The sequence below is a fragment of the Electrona antarctica genome (assembly GCF_951216825.1).
Source record: "Electrona antarctica genome assembly, chromosome: 16".
NCBI lineage: Eukaryota > Metazoa > Chordata > Actinopteri > Myctophiformes > Myctophidae > Electrona > Electrona antarctica.
In genome coordinates, this window is record NC_136797.1 from 10,197,470 (window position 1) to 10,220,358 (window position 22,889).

General features: G+C 45.0%; 1 protein-coding gene across 2 annotated transcripts in view; it reads right to left on the reverse strand.

Annotated features, from left to right (window-relative positions):
- Positions 1-22,889, reverse strand: part of LOC306940053 (keratin, type I cytoskeletal 18) — a 69,015-nt gene that overhangs the window by 18,118 nt on the left and 28,008 nt on the right. For both annotated transcript variants that reach the window (XM_079524989.1, XM_079524990.1), the window contains exons 2-3: positions 14,005-14,306; positions 1,761-1,912 (exon numbers count right to left, since the gene is read on the reverse strand). The gene's annotated coding sequence lies outside the window, so the exon portion shown is untranslated. The remainder of the gene's footprint in view (positions 1-1,760; positions 1,913-14,004; positions 14,307-22,889) is intronic.

Consider the following 22,889-nt stretch of genomic DNA (forward strand, 5'->3'; position numbering starts at 1 on the left):
GAAAGAACTGAAAAACCAGGGGAGTATATATATACAATACACACAGGAGCACAACAGAAAAGTAAAACACCACCTACACCACACTAGAAATCACAACACATGTCACGGACCGTGACACCAACTGTACTTGAAATACAACTAAGCACAAAGTAGCTAGCAGCCCACGTGAGAAAACTAACGCACACACTGAGGATACATCACTGGCTGTTCAAACTAACCATCTGCCTCTAGAGATAAACTTTAATGCATGACTGACTTTATGGTTACAGGCGCTCCAGTCAATTCATCGCAGCTCTGTTCAAGTACAATTTAAACACAGCCAAGAGTACACTCACAATGTAAAATGACCGCAGCTCAGTCAGAGTGCCTCCCTATACGGGCTGAGGACACCCTTATGTATTCAATTTCTATGATAATGAGACATGTTTCATATTCAAGAGGATTCTAATAGCAGTTTCATGAAAGCAGAAATGGAGGAGTTATAGCTCCAAATAATATGAACCTCTTTCCAAAGCATAGAAAGTGAAGTGTTAGAAGCTATAGCCTTGTTACAGAGTTGTTGGAAATAAGATTCCCGTGGGACTATGGAACACAAAACCTGAATGTTTCCACTCTCCAGCATTATTGGAACTATTAAACCAGATTTTTGTCAAGCAATGCTCAAACTGTGAAAGATAAATGCTTCTATTCATATGCACTTTTAGATTTTCAGGGTTATCCCTTTTGTACAAATCGGAAATCTATGTCTTTCGTTCTTTTTCTCAATTACATGGGTTTATATTTTAAGGTTTGGTGTTCAAAGGAGAGGATTGCCAGTTCAAATTACATGGGGTCTTTAAATAGTAGGAGGGTCCTCGGCTCGTATAGGTGCCCTGACAGGACAGGGAGTTGTGTGTCTTTGAGTGTGCATGTTAAAGGTGTGCGTGCGTGTCTGTGTGCGTGCAGGACCAGGTGTGTGTGTGTGTGTATGTGTGCGTGTGTGTGACTGTGTGACTGTGTGTGTGTCAGCAGGGTTTCAGTGGGAGATTAGCGGTCAAGGGAACCTCTCTGTCGCTGTCACCTGATCCTCACAACACTGGTTTCCCACAATACTACAAAGGACCTGCATGGCAAGAGACAGGCAGTCCTTGTTCAGATGAGAGATTGGAGGACTTGGGGATAAATGTTCAGGAAAATATTTAGACGGAATTCCAGCGACACAATGAAGCACATTGTCCCACTATAGTGACTAGAGGAAATGGCCTTTCATTTCGTTTTTCCATTTTGTGTCATTTTTCTTCGAGAGCATCTCACCGTCCGTTCCGCTGAAAAGTTGTACGGTTTGTTGTGACATTCAGTAGGAGTCAGAAGAGGACAATGGACACAATGATTTTGTTGTACGATGGTCTCGCACAACCAAAATAGCCAAATCTACAAGCTCACAACATGTCATCTGTAACACATTATGAGCTTGTAGATCAGTGAAATCGTAGATCAGTGAAATCGAAATAATGCTTATAAAAAAACACTTGTTGAAAGTAGCCTACTACTACAACAACAACAACAACATGACTATACAATGATTGCTGAAATGACTATGATCAGCCATCAATCAGTTGAAAGATGATCACCTGAGTGATTGTTTAAAATAATGAATGTGATGTTTAAAAATAAATTAAAAAAATCAGATATTTTAACGTATTTTAAGACAAATTCTAGTTTTCCCAGTGTTCCCAATTGATAAAGACATTTGTAAAAGAAAAACAAAATGGTTTACTTACGTATAGTGGGTACAAGTAGGAGTGGGTTTTGGTCAACTAGAGGAAGAAGTGTGATCCAGAGGAATGTAGGGAGCTCTGTGTTGCTGGGTGATGCTACAGGTGTGCCTTTATACAGGTGAGCAAGGAGGGAGGAGCTACAGGAGAGGGAGGAGCTAAGGAGAGGGAGGAGCTACAGTATGCCTCAACAGTAGGCAAGTCAGCAGTATGCAGTATACATGCAGGTTTGGTGTTAAAGGGGCATTCCACTCATTTTCAACATTTTACTATGTCATTAATGTACCTTAGAGCTGTTGTGTGGAAATAATAAAAAAGTTCCCCCATTCTGTGTTTCCTAGAACTAGAGGTCTGAAAAAATCATTAACATGGTGAAACACATCTTGATGACATCATCAAGATGTGTTTCACCATGTTAATGATTTTTTTCATAATTACAGTTCTAGGAAATACAAAATGGGGGGACTTTTTTATTATTTCCACACAACAGCTCTAATGTATATTAATGACATAGTAAAATGTTGAAAATGGGTGGTTTTCCCCTTTAACCAATTTAGACCTGAGACCAGATTCTACAAATGTCTTCAAAATCATGACAGTTTTCCGAAAAACCCATGTTTGTATGTCAGTGGTTCTCAAACCATTTCATGTCAAGGAGCCCCAGAATTATTATGGAATTGGGCGCGGACCCCAATCTCAAAATATGTTGTTCCAGGGACGTTAGCAACCCGATGCCAACGTAATTAAGTATCATTATGGCTTGATCGATCGAAAGCGCAATTGCCATTCATCATTCTACGGCAATGGCATTGAGGGTTTTATAAGTGTTAAGATTCATCATGATACAATGTTCAAGTTATATAGGATTGGCATGTGGCTCAAGAAGATGCATACATTATTTATTATAACCTACAGAACTTACATATTTATTTGCAACATGTTATCAGAAAAATCACACCCGTGTGAACTGAGTGGTGTAAGGTCTTATATAGACTGATCAGCTGTGGTCTGACGTAATGTCTGACGTAGTGAAATCACACCCGGGTGAACTGGGGGACCGTAGCAACCATGCTCATTTTTTGGTACGAACAGACAGACAGACAGACAGACACGTAAACTAACAAAGCCAGTCGTAGGAGTGGTTTACACCACTCAAAAATACTCATGTTCAAGTTCAGGTGTTACTCCTGTAGAAGGGACCCTGTACATAGACTGAGAGGCCCACATATATTTGAGCCTTATGCTATACATATTTTTAATAAATTATAAAAGAGCCTCACAGCTTTGGCCCATGGGCCGTCTATGTATCTATGAGTTGACTTGACAATGTATGTTCGGTTGTAGGGTGTTGCCTGCCAAACATAGACGATGTCCAAGTAAATATGCTTTACTTGGACATTCTTTTGCTTATTGTGGACCGGAGCTCAATTCATGTTTCAGCTCGGGCATTCAACATTCCTGTGCAATAACATACTGTAAGTCAGGGGTGCCCACACTTTTTAGACTTGAGAACTACTTTCAAAATGACCAGCTCAGCCAGATCTACCCACCAAAAAATATATATTATCTTATTGCTGAAAATAGTTACATATTAGGCATTCGGCAAACGCTCTTGGAATGGGAAATAGAGGCGGGAAATGGAATTGGTAGGGTTTTTTGTATATAACTTTGTAATACTGACGTTTGTGCGAAACACTCTTGAAATGAAAAGAAGTAGGCCTATTGCATTTTGAGCTTCCCTTTTTCATGTCTATTAATCAAGTGAAGTCACCTTAATTCAAGTGGCAGATGCCAAGAAAGGTTTTGTATTTATTCAAATTATATATTTTAGGGGCATGTCATGTGGTCTACCTGCACAGCCTGTGTGATCTACCGGTAGGCTAGATCATGATCTACCTTTTGGGCACCCCTGCTAAGTCAACAGCTTCAGCCAGGTAGTCCGATTGATCAAGTAGCCGTTTTTCTTTTTAAGTGGTGCAACCACTTCCTTAAGTGACTATGTGTGTGTGTGGGTGGCTGGCTGGCTGGCTGGCTGGCTGGCTGGGTGGGTGCCTGCCTGGCTGGCTGGCTGGGTATGAGCACGAAAACCGCATGGTTGTTTTTCACCTGTGCGCAACCTAACACACACACAAACACACACGCATATATTAACTGTATATATGATGATTTCGGGATGATTTCGGTACAGTACAGTGACAGTACAGTACAGTAGAGGGACCGGCACACGGTAACTCTGTCATTTCTCAACCTTTTCGGACACGGGGCGGCACGCCGGAACCGGCCCGGCCCCCTGGGCGCGTTCCTGGGGGTCTGGAACTCGCAGCGCGACGTGTTGTGAGCTTGTAGATCGGCTATTTTCGGCATGCAACCAAGTGTAAAATGACTTATAGTAGATCTCTTGTTCACTATAGTCCCTTCCTAACATTTTAGTCTAGTTTTTATTTGTTGACAAAATTGTCAGTATATTTAGTCTCAGTTTTAGTCAGTTTTCATTTAGTTTCTATTTAGTTTAGTGAAAAAAGGTAGTCGACGAACATTTTTCGTTTAGTTTTAGTCGATGAAATCAACACCGACACAGAGGTGTAACCTTTCCTAGACGGTGACACAGAGTCGACTGTCTCACGGTAACCCGACGCGCGTGTCCTCAACAGTTGTAAAATATTCAACAACAAGGAAAAGCCAGCTGGTCAAAGCTGTTTTATAAAACAACCATGTAGGCCCTTCATGCCCTGAAGAAGGATGGATAGATAGATAGATAGATAGATAGATAGATAGATAGATAGATAGATAGAAATAATAATAATAATAAAAGTAATAAACAGGGCAACAAGGATAAACAAAAAAACATATATACATATACAGTTGATCAGTGCGTCATAATAAAGTGTTGAGGCAACTTGTTTGTCGAAACGTTGGTAACCCAATAAAAAAGTATTTTTTGGCATTGTGCATCCTGTAAATCGCTCTGGGTTAAGAGCATCTGCTAAATGCCTAAATTGTGAATTAAAGGCTGATCTTATGAGCATTTTACAGCATTGATTGATTGATTGATTGGTTGACATTTTTATTTCACAGTACGGGGTGGGTACATTTCAAACGAAAGCACGAGTCAATACAAAAACTGTTGCTTTGTGGACGATCCATGATTAAGCATTACACTTGTTTACAACATAATAGCTGAGATAAAACTTTTTATGAAATGCAAATTCCAATGCTGTTTTTGTTGCATGCATTTTATTGCCAGTGTATAGGCCTCTATTGTAGGCTACACCCAAACTACCACTACAGAGAAGTATAGCCTACCCAAGCCCTAATTTATACTTTCAATTAACATCTTTTACCAATTTCTGAAACTATTTGTAAATGTTTGTAGATTTCTGAATATCTTGGAACTGTTTTGCCTACATGCCCATTGCCCATTCATCATAGCGAACCAAGGTCGAAATTGCTTTAATGGAAATGATTGACGTTATTCCTGTGAACTGCCGCCACTGTGTGGCTAAGAGTGGCAAATGCAGCCTACAGAACCAGGCATTTGGCAATTAATCAGCCGTTCAGCACACGCTTCAAGCAAGAGCCTGAGCGACTAGTGCTTCCCTTCCCAGCCAGGAGAGGGCAGCAACGACCTATGTTACAGTGTGATCAAGCAACATAGCACAAAACTAACAGCAAACCAATTATTGTTCAGCCATTACTCCTATACCTACCTACCTGCCTATATATATATATATATATATATATATATATATATTTCCTGTTATATTGTATTGTTTGTGATATGGATCTTCCTGGGTCTAAAATAAAGATTGATTGATACCTACCTACCTACCTACCTACAGGGCCGGATTAACACCTCTGAGGGCCCCTGGGCACTGAAGCTCGAAGGGCCCCCCCCTTCACGCGCGCACAACATTTTTGCGGTTTTGGAGCCGGTTTGGGGCCGTTTTATGCCGTTATATTAGCCTATTTCCGGTCGCCTACCCCCCCCCCCCCCAGAGTGACAGCCAATCTAGTGCATTGTTGCTGCTTTACACACAATTGCACTTTTTAGCTGCCCTTCTCACCAACAATAAAACACTAATCTTTTTAGACACCATTTATTTCATTCGGATTAGCAGGGACATTTTCTGTGGAGCTAAAAAGAAAAAGGGGCCCCTGGTGGCCAAGGGCCCCTGGGCACGTGCCCAAAGTGCCCATATGGTAGATCCGGCCCTGCCTACCTACCTACCCACCCACCCACCCACCCATCCATCCATCTATCCATCTGCACCTTTGTCCACTCTGCCAGTCAAGGTGGGTCAAAGTTTGGTTGTTAGGTCAATAAATATATGATTAGACTGGGGTGACACCAGGATACTGCCCATGACCCCACTTAACCCCTCAAGACCTCTGTCACATATGATCATGTGATCAGATCTCTATACCCTTAGAAACGTGTCTTTTTTTTTTACACGTCACTTTTTTTTTTTTGTGTTACACATTCATCCATGCACACTTGTCCCTTCACCAGAAAACAGTGTAAAATCAGGAAATTGCTTGGGGAAGAAATTACCGTTTTTGGCAACGTATCATGTACATAGGGTGTGTAGGATGGGTGACAAATTCCAAATGTACTTTGTCAATGAATTTAGCTTTCTCTCTCCATTCTGTCATAAACTATAGTAAAACCAAACCAAAACAGGGCGGCGGTGGCTCAGGGGGTAGAGTGGCTGGATGGTAACTGCAAGGTTGCCAGTTCGAACCCGGGCTCCCCCAGAGTTGGTGTCGAAGTGTCCTTGCACTATATATTTCTAAAACTATGAAACATTTCAAAGATTTCTTTTCAGGCAAACATGTCCACCGTAAGATGAACCTAAATAGGTTTGAATGGGGTTTCTAGGTGTAAGTATGTAGGACTAGTAGCATGGCAAAGTTTGTGCTATTGCCATTGAGAATGCATTGGGCGTTTGGGATGCATTGGGAGTTAAATACGGGGGGGACATATTATATATTTAAACTATTTTCAGCAATGGTACACTTATTTTTTCAGTGGGTAGATCTTGTTGAGCTGGTCATTTTGAAAGTAGATCTCACGTCATAAATGTGTGGGCACCCCTGATGTACAACAATACAAAGAAATCAATAAAATGTTTCAACCAATTGCAGTTAACCAGCATTCATTCATCTTATTCTGTTCTGTATAGGTTTTTTCTTTTCTTGTTTTGAGGGGCGCTATAGCTAGCCCCTCCTATATATAGCTTTTGTCCCCACAAAATGTCCGCGACACAAACATCTAATGCCATCGACAATGAAGGGAAAATTTACGTCATCTTGTCCCCACACATCTCATATTACACAACAAAATTACGTAAATTTGCGGCAATTAACAGGCAACAGGCACTTCACACGAGTGTGATTTTTGAAATTATGTATTTCTTCATTTGTCATCTTTTTTTTTTCTCTGAATTTAGTCTCAGATTGAGGGACTTGGGAAAATCACACCTGTGTGAAGTGAGGGGCGCTCTTATCATCGTACATCATGACGGAAAATAGACACTATATGCCTATTTGCTCAGACACCACCTCGACCTCTAACGCATAAAGCATGTGACGTTACAGTACAAATCCAATAAGTAGATAACGTCTTCTACCAGCACAGCCTTCAAGCACCACCAGTCCCTGGAATATTATTATTCCCATTAGCTTCGCTACGGTGGTCCCTAATCTCCCTCCCACACGCACGCACGTACGCACGCACGCACGACATCTACTGTGGTCACTAATCTCTCTGCATGGTTTCCGCAAGCACATCATCAAACATTGATGGACCCTCCATCCTCAGTCTAGATGTCTATTGCTTTTTTATTTTATATCAACTTTTTATTCTTTTATTTTGTCTTCACCTGTAGTTTTGTTCATCCTGAGTTTACAAGGTCATTATTAGGTCATTCAATATTATATTAAGTCTAAGATCAAAATGTGTTAATATGAGAGGAATTATTGGAAAACGACATTCAAAATGTCAAGAAAGCGTTGGTGTAAACGTTTTTATTTTCATAATGGTCATACATTGCTTGACAATATTGACATGTAGCAGGAGAGCAGAGCCATATCATATCATGTCCACATCCTCACTGCTTCGGTTTGAAATAAGACTGACGCCTCTCAACAGTCACTTCAGTGTTGAAGTGATTGTTTCCTGTTTGGAAACACTTGTTGGCAGGCTGGGTTTGCATGCTTGTCTGTCTGTCTGTCTGTCTGTCTGTCTGTCTGTCTGTCTGTCTGTCTGTCTGTCTGTCTGTCTGTCTGTCTGTCTGTCTGTCTGTCTGTCTGTCTGTCTGTCTGTCTGTCTGTCTGTCTGTCTGTCTGTCTGTTCTCAAACAGATAAAAAACAAATGATGTCAAGATGTCAAATTCATGCAGTATGTATTAAGCTGAGGAACCCATGTGCCTGGGACCCCTATAAGATTTGTGTTGTTTAAAATATTGAAAGATTATCCAAAATCATTCCAGATTTCCCAATGCATTTGGTTGAAAATAGCAGATATACAAGCTCTAGGGCTGTCACCAAACTGATTTTGATGCTATAATAAAAATGGTAGGCCTACTAGTATTTCGTTTTTTATATATATATATATATATATATATATATATATATTTTCCTATACACGTTTTTTTTGTTTGACAACGAAGGGAACATTTACGTCATATTGTCCATCATTATGTCATAATTGTCTCTTTATTGTTAATGGCATTTAATGTTTGTGTTGGCACTGTTTATTTGATATCACCTAATCAACATGAGTTAGACTTTAATATATTAGCACCCCTTACTTTTTTATATTGGCAATACAGTTAGAGAAATGTCCAGTGGACCCTTTTTAGGTCCCTGTTGACTTTTCTGTATAAAATGTAATTGGAATATTATTCAGGAAAATTCTTCAGGAATAATAGGACCTATATGTATCATAACTTCTCCACATCTGTACAACATATTTCAGTCTACCAGAGATTATTCACATGGAAGTGGGCGTGGCAGATTATTCACATGGAAGTGGGCATGGCAGATTATTCACATGGAAGTGGGCATGGCAGATTATTCACATGGAAGTGGGCATGGCAGATTATCCACATGGAAGTGGGCATGGCAGATTATTCACATGGAAGTGGGCATGGCAGATTATTCAAATGGAAGTGGGCATGGCAGATTATTCACATGGAAGTGGGCATGGCAGATTATTCACATGGAAGTGGGCATGGCAGATTATTCACATGGAAGTGGGCATGGCAGATTATTCACATGGAAGTGGGCATGGCAGATTATTCAAATGGAAGTGGGCATGGCAGATTATTCACATGGAAGTGGGCATGGCAGATTATTCACATGGAAGTGGGCATGGCAGATTATTCACATGGAAGTGGGCATGGCAGATTATTCACATGGAAGTGGGCATGGCAGATTATTCACATGGAAGTGGGCATGTGGGCAGCTGTGGAAATTAAAACCTAAAGCATGCTGTTTGTTTGTCACAGTGACAGCTTTAGTTTATTTTATGTATTCTTAACCAGAACCAATTTCACCGTAACATTACATTATTGCCCAGCAGGCATTTTTAACACATCATAGCTTTACCGATCCTGCTTTTGCTGCGTTAACCCATTTTGGGGCGGGAACCCCTTTTGTTGTTTTAAACATTATGTTATAATTTAGCTATTGAAAAATAGCAGATCTACAAGCTCATAGCGCGCCACTCGGTGGGCTTGTAGGTCTGCTATTTTTGAAAAATCGAAGAACGTAGCTTTTTCAGAAAACTGTCAGGATGTAGAAGACATTTTTAGAATCTGATCTCAGGTCAAAATGGGTTAAAGGCCTTTTCTCACATACTGTACATACAGTCAGTATAATATCCATCCATCCATCTTCAACCGCTTATCCTTAGTCAGGTCGCGGGGGCAACAGCTCCACCAGAGAGCTCCAGACTTCCCTCTCCAGAGCAACATTAGTAACTTCCTCATCATATGTATTTATTTGTTTCATTTCAGTTATGGTTTTACATGATTATATTCATTTTACCTTGTACTTTTTTATTTTTACATTTTCCATATAAGGAAAGAAAAGGAGCAGGAAGAAGATAAATCTTATTGATACCTGCCCCTTCCTCCTGAGGGGGATCCCGCGACGTTCCAAGGCCAGTGAGTCAATGTGATTCCTCCAACTTGGTCTGGCCCCGGGGTCTCCTCCCAGTGGGACGTGGTCCTTGGTCTGGCCCTGGGGTCTCCTCCCAGTGGGACGTGGTCCTTGGTCTGGCCCTGGGGTCTCCTCCCAGTGGGACGTGGTCCTTGGTCTGCCCCGGGGTCTCCTCCCAGTGGGACGTGGTCCTTGGTCTGCCCCGGGGTCTCCTCCCAGTGGGACGTGGTCCTTGGTCTGGCCCCGGGGTCTCCTCCCAGTGGGACGTGGTCCTTGGTCTGGCCCCGGGGTCTCCTCCCAGTGGAACGTGCCTCAAGGACCTCCCTAGGGAGTCGCCCGAGAGGCATCCTGACCAGATGCCCCAAACCACCTATAAGCTGGTATTGATTTGATACAATCAATTATTTGCATTGCAAAACGATACGATACAGTGTCAATGTTGCTGTTTTCATTTCGATATACTTCGATTCATGAAATTAAAATCGATTTTTCGATGCAGTTACTATTATCGTTACACCCCTACAGTGCTATAATCTTACATCAGCAAGTAAGGCTGATGTTCGCCCCCAGAATAGGGATGCCAGGGTAAGGCTGATGTTCGCCCCCAGAATAGGGATGACAGGGTAAGGCTGATGTTCGCCCCAGAATAGGGATGCCAGGGTAAGGCTGATGTTCGCCCCAGAATAGGGATGCCAGGGTAAGGCTGATGTTCGCCCCCAGAATAGGGATGACAGGGTAAGGCTGATGTTCGCCCCAGAATAGGGATGCCAGGGTAAGGCTGATGTTCGCCCCCAGAATAGGGATGCCAGGGTAAGGCTGATGTTCGCCCCAGAATAGGGATGCCAGGGTAAGGCTGATGTTCGCACCCAGAATAGGGATGCCAGGGTAAGGCTGATGTTCGCCCCCAGAATAGGGATGCCAGGGTAAGGCTGATGTTCGCACCCAGAATAGGGATGCCAGGGTAAGGCTGATGTTCACCCCCAGAATAGGGATGCCAGGGTAAGGCTGATGTTCGCCCCCAGAATAGGGATGTTCGCCCCCAGAATAGGGATGTTCGCCCCCAGAATAGGGATGTTCGCCCCCAGAATAGGGATGCCAGGGTAAGGCTGATGTTCGCCCCCAGAATAGGGATGCCGGGGTAAGGGTCCATGAGGTTAAATTAAGACTTGGGCTTTTGTTGTGCAAGTCAATGCAGTGTATAGTCACTGATTGGTTTAACCCATTTCGACTTGAGACCAAATTCTACAAATGTCTTCTAAATCATGACAGTGTTCAGAAAAACCTCTCTTTCTATGTCAGCGGTGCTCAAACTGTTTCATGTCAAGAACCCCTAGAATGAAATGTATTTGGCCGCCGACCCCCCATCTGAGAATATGTTGTTCCAGGGAGGGACACACCCCAGAAGCAAAGATTTGAGTTAAAAACGTTTGCTCTGAAAGAATATCTATTCAAAGATTTGCACCACATTTTCATAAATCTTTCAAAAAATAGCAGATCTACAAGCTTGTAGCGCGGCACTATAGACCCTATATAATTTGAGCTCTAGGCACATGGCTGACGGGTAGATCTGAGTGCACTAAAAGCTAGCCAGTCAATGATAAGAATCTGTGGTGAAGAAATTGCAAGCAGAAATTGCAGCCAGATATCGGCTAGATGTGAACAACTCTGGAGGTTATAGCAGCACCTGCTGCTTATCCCTTCTCTTATACTGCGTTAACTACTGACCCCTCCTAACACCATCATTAAGGTTTCCTCAAACATGCAGAGGCAGCTTTTGCTGCGCGCGCGTGTGTGTGACTGTGTGTGTGTGTGTTTGTGTGCGTGTGTGTGAGTGTGCGCGTGCGTGCGTGTGTGTGCGTGTGTGTGTGTGAGTGTGCGTGTGTGTGAGTGTGCGCGTGTGTGTGTGCGTGTGTGTGTGCGTGTGTGTGTGTGTGTGTGAGTGTGCGTGTGTGTGAGTGTGCGCGTGCGTGCGTGTGTGTGTGCGTGTGTGTGAGTGTGTGAGTGTGTGTGTGTGGGGGGGGGGGGGGGGGGAGACGTCAGACGTCAGACCACTCAGAATGTGTGTGGAGATCGTTATCGGAGGGCTTGGTAACATTTAAGATAAGGATCTTTATGTGTAGCCGGTGAATGTACTGAAAAGTTGAAAGGGGGAGTTTTGTGTGTGTGTGTGTGTGTGTGCGTGCGTTGTGTGTTACCTTTACTGTAAGCTTACTATAAGGACACAACCATTTTCATGTAGCTTAAACAGTAGGAGCTTGGTTTATATTTGCTAAATATTCTCATTCTCAAGTAGTAAATAGAGCTTTATTGATCCCACAGGGGAAATGTATTTGTCATATACAGTAGGTAATAGCATCACAAAAACACCATCAATACTGAACAATAGTACACATTAATGTATACACGCGTGCTATTATGGGCATATCGCTGTACCTATAGTTCAAACACAAACTCAATGAAAAAAACAGTAATTTATAGATTTTTGGAACAAGTTAGCACTTGACATCCGTCTAACAAATAATAAATCAGCCTTTAAGAAAAAGGTAAAGAGTTATTTACTTGAATGACCAGTTGGGAAAGAACAACTTTAGGCTAAATATATTTATAGTTATTCTATACTAGTGTTTGTTTTAATCTGTTTTATACGTAATTGAGAATTGATGTATGTTATTTAATTGTGTTTTATACTGATATTGATGAACTGAATTAATGCAATTCATGTTTTAGTTTTCTTTCTTTTTTTAATGTGTTTTGTAATGTGTTGTGTGTGGACCCCAGGAAGACTATAGCTGACTGCCATGGCATCAGCTAATGGGGATCCTTTTATTTGTGACGAGTTTGCACAAATCTGACCACGGCTGTGTGATGTGAATCATATACGATATGGGACCCCCTGTCTGTTGCGTATACTTTCTCACTGATTTCATGGGAAACTATAACCACAACATGACGTGGCTGAGCTGCGGTGATAAGAAGCGACTCACCGCCTCAACCCTGCGGTGATAAGAAGCGACTCACCGCCTCAACCCTGCGGTGATAAGAAGCGACTCACCGCCTCAACCCCGGCACTTTCTCTCCGTTTCTACTAAACCACCGTCACCGCCTCAACCCCGGCACTTTCTCTCCGTTTCTACTAAACCACCGTCACCGCGTTCATACCCTGGCTCGTTCCGTCGGAGGGAGGTCGACTCGGGGCCCTCCTGCAAAGCCATATATCGTTTAGGTGAAAACGTTCCCACCGAAAAGGTGAGTATAGCTTAATTATCACCTTTGATAATTGTATCGATGGCCCAGGTGATGAATACCGATTGTTTACAGTTTACACTATATCCATGACAACAATCCCTCCCCCCCTCCCCCTCTTTGCAATAAGATTTGCATTGTGAGAAGAATTTTCTTTTAAGTGAAAATAACAGAGCTTGAGGCTCGTAACCAGGAAACACAAGACAATAATCATACTGTACTGTGTGTCTGTGATCCAGCGCGCTAATGCGATCATTGGCTGTTTGTTTTGAGGCAGAGTAGAGCTTCAGTCCAATGTTGTGCTGCTCTCCTTCATTTGGCCCCATAACCGCTGGCAGCCCTCTTGTTTTCCATGGTAGACTAGAAGCCCCTTCATATTCCTATTCCATGTTCATTGTCACTGCTAGGGGCGGGTGTACCGTTACTGGTGTACGAGTGTGTGTGTGTGTGTGCGTGTGTGCGTGTGTGCGTGCGTGCGTGCGTGCGTGCGTGCGTGCGTGCGTGCGTGCGTATAATTATCCTACTGGCATGCTGATGCTGAAAATAAACATTAACATGATTGTTAATGGTATAGTATATTATATTAACATATACTCAGTGACATTACCGTACATTTACAGTCAAATCCACAATGTTCATTTCACTGTATTGTTGCTATTTTTTCTTTTTACATTGTCTATTTATTTATTTTTCAATCAAAATCTGGAAAATGTTCCCCTATAATAGCATGCCCCAAAAATAGCAGGGTTTTTAAAGGGTGTGTAAATACGTGCTATACTGCGGTGCGGTTTCAGTTTCAAACGTTATCATATTTGTATTCTTTCTCTCTCCGACGCTCACCTCACATTTCAGCACTTACTCTCCTCAAGTAAGTTGTTGATCAATATGCAGAGCGGCCATGCACGATGAATATGCACGAGGCGTCTGTGTGTGCAGGAGGGCGGGCGGGCGGGCGGGCTGGCGGGTAGCCGGGGTGGGTAATTGCCTGCCTGTGTCGTCGGGGGGTGGCGGGCACTGCAGTCATTTGCATCTTGTTGTAGATCCTGCAATCAGTGTTCTATTCATTAGCCCCGCGCCAGTCACATCATCATGCTGGCCACTCCAAGCTGCCAATCTCCCCCTCAGCTTATAACCATGGGCGTCTGGGAGGAAGAAAAAAAAAGATTGAATGAACAAAGTTTCAATTACAGCCCCGACCGAGGCTGGTTGCGAGTGGTGTAACAACAAGTCTCCAACCCTATATTTAAGCTGCTTTATGCGCATCCAAGGCGATTGACCGGTTTCTGCATTGTGAAAGAAATAAAGGGAGGGGAGGATTTGCAAATCACCATAATCTCATTTTATTTATTTTTTGTTTAAACATATTGTCTATCATGGTCTGTCTGCCCCAGCTATAGGAGACACAGCTAGGAGACAGCTAGGAGACACAGCTAGGAGAAACAGCTAGGAGACACAGCTATAGGAGACACAGCTAGGAGACACATATGATCGCTAATTTTGATCTGTCTCAAGTGGGCCTTCAACCGTTCAAAGGAAATAAAGGCTTAAACAAAAGAAAGGTTATTATTACTCCATAAGTTGAATGCTAGCACTCAAGACTATTGTCTCGTGGAGATTATACACAATGTTTTGCAGGTACTGAGGGACTGTATAGAACTATAAGGCAGAGCTGAGAACTATAGACTACATCATTGGATATATACTGTATATGACCTTGACCTATATGTACAACACACCTTGACATGAAAGAGGTTGAGCACCACTGACATAGAAACAGAGGTTTTTTCTTAAAACTGATTTAAAAGCAAATATATTTTTTTGAATCGGCCTCAGGTCTAAATTTGCTTTCGAGGCCGATTCTACAAATGTCATCTAAAGTCCCAACAGTTTTCTGAAAGACGTATGTTGCTATAATTATATCACACTATCAGTGGTTCCCCCTCAAACTATGTTGTTGCAGGGACCCCCAGAAGCTATAGATTTTAGTTCAAAATGTAAACTTTAAAAGAAAAATATTCAAAGATGTTCAAGACACAGGTTCAAGATTTTCCAAAAATAGCAGATCTAGGATTTCTTTCAACACAAATCTTGTATGACAATCATTTCAGATAGGGGTCCGCAGCCAAATACAAAATCAATATGACCTTGACACGCACGCACGCACGCGCGCACGCGCACACACACACACGCACACACACACACACGCACACACACAAGCAGGCACTGCCGTCAACTCCACCCAACACATATTATGCCTTTACAGACAGCCCATAAATGTCAGTCTTGTTTCCTTCGTCCTGTCCTTCTCACAGCTCCTGCTATCTCTGCTGTCTCCTCCGTGTTTTATTTCTTATTTTTCTTGTAGAGGAAGCCATTTCCTGATGACCTGGGAGCCTGTGGCATGCGCCGCTGTTTATGTGTGTGTGTGTGTGTGTGTGTAGTATACTGTCGAATAGATGCATGTGTGTGTATTGTGCCTGTGTCTGTGAATCAATCTGTATGCAAGTGTGTGCCTGTGTGTGCGTGCGTGTTCTCGCAGCAGGAAAGCAGTCCCTGCAGGTATAAGAGAATAGGTTTGGCCACAAGCGGAGCAGCAGCGAAGTGTTGTTGGTGTGAACAGTGAATCTCCTATTGTTTTACAGTGACAGAGACCGTACTGCTTCCTGCTCCATAAATCTACATGAGCACACACACACACACACACACACACACACACACACACACACACACACACACACACACACACACACACACACACACACACACACACACACACACACACACACACACACACACACACACACACACACACACACACACACACACACACACACACCTCGGTTGCCCTGCCATTGTGTAGCAGAGGAAACTGGTTTGTGGAGGGGGTCTGGTCTTGTCTTCAGCTAGGAGGGAGCCAGAGGCCACACCGCGGTCCATGGAGAGAAAAAACATCAGGATGGGGGGGAAAAAATGAGTGTAAGGAAAGGAGGGAGAGGAAGAGGAAGAGGAAAAGACGAGGGGATGATGTACTGTGGTGTTGTTTTCGTCGACTAAAACTAAGACGAAAATTTTCCGTCGACTACTTTTTTTCACTGGCGAAAACTAAACGGTAACTAAATGAAAACTAAGCTATATGATGACTAAAACTAAGACTAAATATATTGCAATATATGCAGAACAAACAAGGAAGTGAACAGAATGGGATTAGAACTCCCCATCAGACAGTACAGAGTGGTGGTACACAGGGCTGTCCTCCGTGCATGGACTCCCCATCAGACAGTATAGAGTGGTGGTACACAGGGCTGTCCTCCGTGCATGGACTCCCCATCAGACAGTATAGAGTGGTGGTACACAGGGCTGTCCTCTGTGCATGGACTCCCCATCAGACAGTATAGAGTGGTGGTACACAGGGCTGTCCTCCGTGCATGGACTCCCCATCAGACAGTATATAGTGGTACACAGGGCTGTCCTCCGTGCATGGACTCCCCATCAGACAGTATAGAGTGGTGGTACACAGGGCTGTCCTCCGTGCATGGACTCCCCATCAGACAGTAATAGAGTGGTGGTACACAGGGCTGTCCTCTGTGCATGGACTCCCCATCAGACAGTATAGAGTGGTGGTACACAGGGCTGTCCTCCGTGCATGGACTCCCCATCAGACAGTATAGAGTGGTGGTACACAGGGCTGTCCTCCGTGCATGGACTCCCCATCAGACAGTAATAGAGTGGTGGTACACAGGGCTGTCCTCTGTGCATGGACTCCCCATCAGACAGTATAGAGTGGTGGTACACAGGGCTGTCCTCCGTGCATGGACTCCCCATCACAGTATAGAGTGGTGGTACACAGGGCTGTCCTCCATGCATGGACTCCCCATCAGACAGTATAGAGTGGTGGCACACAGGGCTGTCCTCCGTGCATGGACTCCCCATCAGACAGTATAGAGTGGTGGTACACAGGGCTGTCCTCCGTGCATGGACTCCCCATCAGACAGTACAGAGTGGTGGTACACAGGGCTGTCCTCCGTGCATGGACTCCCCATCAGACAGTACAGAGTGGTGGTACACAGGGCTGTCCTCCGTGCATGGACTCCCCATCAGACAGTATAGAGTGGTGGTACACAGGGCTGTCCTCCGTGCATGGACTCCCCATCAGACAGTAATAGAGTGGTGGTACACAGGGCTGTCCTCCGTGCATGGACTCCCCATCAGACAGTAATAGAGTGGTGGTACACAGGGCTGTCCTCCGTGCATGGACTCCCCATCAGACAGTATAGAGTGGTGGTACACAGGGCTGTCCTCCGTGCATGGACTCCCCATCAGACAGTATAGAGTGGTGGTACACAGGGCTGTCCTCCATGCATGGACTCCCCATCAGACAGTATAGAGTGGTGGTACACAGGGCTGTCCTCCGTGCATGGACTCCCCATCAGACAGTATAGAGTGGTGGTACACAGGGCTGACCTCCATGCATGGACTCCCCATCAGACAGTATAGAGTGGTGGTACACAGGGCTGTCCTCCGTGCATGGACTCCCCATCAGACAGTATAGAGTGGTGGTACACAGGGCTGTCCTCCGTGCATGGACTCCCCATCAGACAGTATAGAGTGGTGGTACACAGGGCTGTCCTCCGTGCATGGACTCCCCATCAGACAGTATAGAGTGGTGGTACACAGGGCTGTCCTCCGTGCATGGACTCCCCATCAGACAGTACAGAGTGGTGGTACACAGGGCTGTCCTCCGTGCATGGACTCCCCATCAGACAGTACAGAGTGGTGGTACACAGGGCTGTCCTCCGTGCATGGACTCCCCATCAGACAGTACAGAGTGGTGGTACACAGGGCTGTCCTCCGTGCATGGACTCCCCATCAGACAGTATGTGGTACACAGGGCTGTCCTCCGTGCATGGACTCCCCATCAGACAGTATGTGGTACACAGGGCTGTCCTCCGTGCATGGACTCCCCATCAGACAGTATGTGGTACACAGGGCTGTCCTCCGTGCATGGACTCCCCATCAGACAGTGGTACACAGGGCTGTCCTCCGTGCATGCAGCCTCAATGATGACTATATAATAGTGTCCGCTATAAAGTGGAAATTACTAACAGAGCAATCAACGTGATTAAAGCCACCACATCAGTGTGATGATTGATACCCTACCTACTGTATCATCATAGGGGAGTTGACAAACGACCAGGCTCTGCTACCCGTGTTTACAGCGTCGAGAGAGCTTACAGTAGCCGGATGCTGCATGGGATGCATGTGTCTCTCTTTGTGGTATAATATAATAATGCCCCGTCATATGGTGTGTGTGTGTGTGTGTGTGTGTGTGTGTGTGTGTGTGCACGTGCGTGTGTACCTGTGTGTGCATGCGTGTGTATGTGTGCGTGCGTGCACACACGTGTGCATTTACATTTACAGACAGTCAGTAGACAAGCTCAAACAAATATCCCAGAGAGAAAGACACTTGCGGTCACATTGAAATGCGGATAACAAAAGAATGATGGAGTGGTCGATGATATTCGAAGTCTTTACATCCTACCCAAACACACGCAAACACAAAAAATGAAAACGGCTTCTTTTTTTTCCCTTTAATTACTAAAACAACACCATTGATTGAACATATAGACAATTATGGAGTACCTACTGTATCTCCTCCTCCTTCACTGTTGCCGTTGCAATTATTGAACTCCTCACGCACGCACGAACGCACGCACGCACGCACGCACGCACGCACGCACAGAGAGAGCGGGAGAGAGACAGCACAAAACCATGAACTCCCTCTCTCAGTGACTGAAATAACACTATTACTCTTGCTATCATCATGTCAAAAAAACCCTTTTGACTGTCAGCCAGTCTGTTGAAGCATGGATGGTCAAACCTGCAGCTGTCAAAATCACAAAGAATAGTCAAGAAAGAGGAGGGGGGGATGAAAGAAATGGGCAGTGAAAGAAACACAAGAAAAAATAATAAAAGTTCCCTTATTTTTTTTAAAGGGATTCCGCGACACACATGAGGAGAGGGGAAAAGGTATGAGGTGAATTCCAGGGAGGCAAACAAAAAAATTGTTCGGGAATTTATGACGTTCCTTGTCCGGTTTAGAACAACAACCCCTTTGGCTGAGAGGTGTGAACGGCACGGCAGCGCTGTCACGCTTTACTGCAGGGCCTGAAAAGGAGAAGAAAAGCCGCAAGTTGGAGTGGTTTCTGAAACTGTGTTATAGAACCACAGAGGCACCTTGTGACACACACCTGTCACAGATGTCAATTTCAGCGGGGGCGGGGGGGTTAAACATATGTTTGTGCATGTGTGCACACTTACATTGTGTGCACGCACACACACACACACACACACACACACACACACACACACACACACACACACACACACACACACACACACACACACACACACACACACACACACACACACACACACACAGCTTTGTGGGTGGTAAAGGAGAGGGATCAGTGGATCTGACAGGAGCTATTTGACTAATCCAAAACAACAGCTGTAAGGTAGAGATGGGGGGGGGGGGGGGGGGACGACGACGACAGTGGAGGTAGAGAGGAGAGAGAGAGAGAGAGAGTTAGAGAGAGATGGGGGGGGGGGGGGGGGGGGTAGGGGGGTGGGTAGTCAAGGAAGGTTTGAGGAGAAAGAGGGAGAATGTGAAAATGAATCCCGCATGTAGGCCGCCCTGCATGAGCCTGAGGGAGGAAAGAGAACCCCCGAAACACTCCAAATAGAAGAGGGGTATACAGGGAAGGAGGTGATGTAAGTACTGCAGAATGGTGGCTGGGAGGGAAAGGGGGGGCTGGGGGGGCAGGGGGGAACGAGAGAGGGAGGGAGAGAGAGAGAGAGAGAGAGAGAGAGAGAGAGAGAGAGAGAGAGAGAGAGAGATTCATCCATTTCTAAGGGAAGCACGCACAACACGTCCAAAAAGTTAAAAAAATACAGGTGCAGGACAACAATACCTAGACTGAGAGAAAAGTCCCCCCACACACACACACACACACACACACAGTGTCAGCTCGCAAAGATAAAGACTATATGGCAAGGTTTCGACTGCGGTCGCCGGGTCTTCAGCTCAGACAAAACCTTGTCAAATAGTCTTCTTGACTTTAACACATTTAGGAACTGACACCAGCTTGGATTCCCCATTGATGATGTCACTGGTGGACTGGTTTCTAAACTGCCCACAGCCCTCCTATGAGACACAGACTGGTTTCTAAACTGCCCACAGCCCTCCTATGAGACACAGACTGGTTTCTGAACTGCCCACAGCCCTCCTATGAGACAGACTGGTTTCTGAACTGCCCACAGCCCTCCTATGAGACACAGAAAAGAATACTGTGCCATTTCATCATGATTATTAGTGAGGACCCATTATATGAAGATAGGTTGAAAAGTGGTGAAGTGGTCCTTTAAAGACAATGAATGGAGAATTTACGTCATATGTGTCTGAGCAAATCAGCTGGATATGTCGGTGTGAACCCTTGGCCAATAAGGGACCACCATTCTTGATGACGATGATGATGTACGATGATTAGAACGCCCCTCTCTCACACAGGTGTGATTTTTGACCACACAAAAAAATGATTAAATGCACGTATCTCACTGGGAACGAGGAAAAGTGTTATTTTTTGTAATGTCTTGGGGTAAGAAGCAGACAGACAACAAGGTGAGGTCTGCTGCCAGAGCAGGGCACTGAGGGGTCACTGAAGGGTCACTCACATTGGCCTCTCCACAGGGGACTGTATCAGCACAGCAAGACAGGTGAGAGTGATTATGCACGCACACACAGTATATGTATACTGTACAGGCAGCATATATATATACCGGTAGTATATATACAGGTGTGTGTGTGTGCGCGCGCGCGTGTCACACACTGACAATCACACCCTCCCACACACACATCCAGTGGCGAGCGCGCACGCACAGCGCACGCACGCACACAGCACTATTCCCCCTCATTCCACATCTGGTTGAGTTTTGCAGAGGGAAGCTGTACCGGGGTGGTCCTCAGTCCTCTAACACGTCTGCCCTGTTAACACAACAGAGCAGCGTCACCCCACGGGGCAGAGCAACACCCCACGGGGCATGGCAACACAACACCAAATCACAGCATCCCAATAGCATCCTCACGGTGCTCCGCAACCTTTTCAGCCCCCCCCCCCCCCCCCCCAATATAATATTCATATTTGAACTGGGGACCCACACACACACCACCCTGACAAGCACTTGGAATTGTATAGGAGTCGACACTATTATTGGTTCGACAGTCATTAGACCGACAACCTACCTCAAACACCCTATTGGTCCGACAGTCATTAGACCGACAACCTACCTCAAACCCTATTGGTCCGACAGTCATTAGACCGACAACCTACCTCAAACACCCTATTGGTCCGACAGTCATTAGACCGACAACCTACCTCAAACACCCTATTGGTCCGACAGTCATTAGACCGACAACCTACCTCAAACACCCTATTGGTCCGACAGTCATTAGACCGACAAACTACCTCAAACGAGTCAAACCCTAACCCAACCATAACTGCGAGCACGGGAGCAGCGCATGTTCGAGCGCTAGTCCGACCGTTGTTCCCCGCATGTCGGACTTAATGTTCTGTCGGAATTACCATCGGATCCCTCGAGGCATTACATTTAGTTTGACTCGGTTCCACAGATAAATATTTTCACAATTTTTGCGTCCTTTCCTTATATCTATTACAATATCTATTGAGAAGAGCTTTGTGCGCATGCAGTTCAGGTGGCCAAGCCATAGACCGTGACGTGTGCGGAGTATCATGCGGAGTATCATGCGGAAGCGCCTGCATGCTTTGTTGGCCGTGAGACGTCACTGACTTCACCTCTGCATTTACAACGAGCGGCGCACGTACAGCTTCTGTGGCTGTTGGCCGTTTGTTTCCCACAGCGGGGCCACGCAGAAGCTTTTGCAGTTTCCCTTTCTGTGATGCGATGGAGCGATTGCGGCGAGCACGGAAGAAACGCGGGCTGTGGCCAAAGACGACACATTGTACGGGGTTTGGCTCCGCTCAGTCGCTCACACATATGAGACGTGTGTCTGCATGCTTGTCGCCTGTCTACTCTCTGTGTGTCGGACATGCAGCTCGCAATTCATTTTCAATGGGAGTCACGTGGTATTGACGAGACAATCTTGTTCGATGGGCGGGCAGAACGCAGCCATCGAACAAGGTTGTCTCCTCAAAAACCACATGGCTCCAATTGAAAATGAATTGCGAGCTGTCCGACACAAAGAGGAGACAAGCACTTCGTAAAAAATAATTAAGATTTCAAGCTGCCATAAGCAATATTTTTTCAGTATTCCTCAAAAGTTCTCAAAAAGCAATGAGTTAAAACGCTCCCAAAAAAAATGTAGTCTCTGTGACACATGTAGGGGCCGCAATCTGCATTCAAAGATGTTCCTAGAAGCTTTGTCATTGGTCGATTTGGTCTACTTCCTGATTGGTTAATGGTTAGTCATTTCTGCAGGGTATTTTTTTCGACCAATGACAAAGCTTCCAGGGGAAAAAAATTAAATGGGAGCGTTTTACTCATTGCTGGCTGTCTGAATACCAAAACTGAATACCAACATCCACGTACCCTGCAGCTCATATTGGCCTCTCAGTGCATGGTTAGCCCACCCCCCCCCCCCCCCCCCCCCCCCTCTCTCTCCCTTCACCCAGAAGAAAAGACAAACCACG